The sequence below is a fragment of the Chinchilla lanigera genome, unplaced genomic scaffold, assembly GCF_000276665.1.
Source record: "Chinchilla lanigera isolate Chin_1 unplaced genomic scaffold, ChiLan1.0 scaffold00057, whole genome shotgun sequence".
NCBI lineage: Eukaryota > Metazoa > Chordata > Mammalia > Rodentia > Chinchillidae > Chinchilla > Chinchilla lanigera.
Window position 1 is genome coordinate 4,673,899 of NW_004955458.1, and position 1,203 is coordinate 4,675,101.

The window sequence follows — 1,203 nt, forward strand, 5'->3', positions numbered from 1 at the left end:
GAAGCCTTCCTTAGGTGACCAGGACCCATGTGGCATCAAGGGAATGAGACTCAATGTCCTCACTTTGTGAGGAGACAGAACCTGGTTGGGGCACCCCTCATGCTACTGAGGACATTAATAGTACACTAAGAATTCCTGGCAGGGGTTTGCTTCTCTCCTTACTGTCCACAGCACACTTACAGGTGTCCAGAAACTTCTCACCAAAGATATTTTTGACTTCTGAGCTGCTCTGGTCCCACACCTTCTTAAAACTTGACATGAGTCTTTCACTACTGCTCACGTTGGTCTTGAAGAAACCAGACTCAATAAGCACCACCTTCACCCCAAATAAGGAGAGCTTCCTCCTGCAGGGGCACAGCAGCTGGCATGGACTTCACCAGTCTTGCCAGGCAAAGCACAAATGCTGAGATAGCACAACAATACCTTAGTGTAAGGTTGGGATAGGAGGAATTTGTGAGCTTAGAATCCATAATGTGCAGAAGCTTGCATGAAAAAATGATGCTGCTGGCGTTGTGACTGCATGTGAACATTTTTTTCAGGCATTCTGCATATACCAGCCTGGTGCTCTAGTCTATCTCTCCATTGTGAAGGCACTCATTAAAACCTGTCTCTTGCCGGGCATGGTGGCACACACCTGTAATCCCAGCACTTGGGAGGCTGAGGCAAGTGGATCCTTGTGAGTTTGAGACTAGCCTGGGCCACAAAGTAAGTTCAAAGCCTAAAACTGCATAGCAAGCCTAAAACTGCATTCAAGACCAGCCTGAACTGCATAGCAAGGCCCTGTCTCAAAAAAGACAAAAACCCTATCTCTTGTTAGACATGCTGCACACTCCTATAGACTAGCACCTGAGACACTGAAGTAGGAGAACCAGAGCCTTCAAGCTAGTCTAGACCACATGGTGATACCTGGTCTTAAAACAAGAAGAAAACAAAATGCTAGCTACCACTGTTCCCCTTCTATCAATGGATCTCCAGGTTTGCCCATGTCTCCTCTGCTGAAATCAGGCCACTCCCTCCCATCTCCAGCCCCAGGAAGCTCCCCAGCCAGCTCTCAGCTGGGCTTCTGCTGCTGTGTTCCAGGGAATATGGGCTCAACATTCAGTCCTAGCAATCCACAGTCAGACACACTTGTGCCCTGCAGCCAGCAGGTCTCCTGGATTCTGACTGGCCCAAGCGGCTTCCTAATTCAATCCTTTCTGGGGC

The 1,203-nt window shown here is 48.7% G+C and overlaps 1 pseudogene; it reads right to left on the reverse strand.

The window, feature by feature from the left end:
• Positions 1-1,203, reverse strand: part of LOC106149943 — a 19,578-nt pseudogene that overhangs the window by 2,928 nt on the left and 15,447 nt on the right.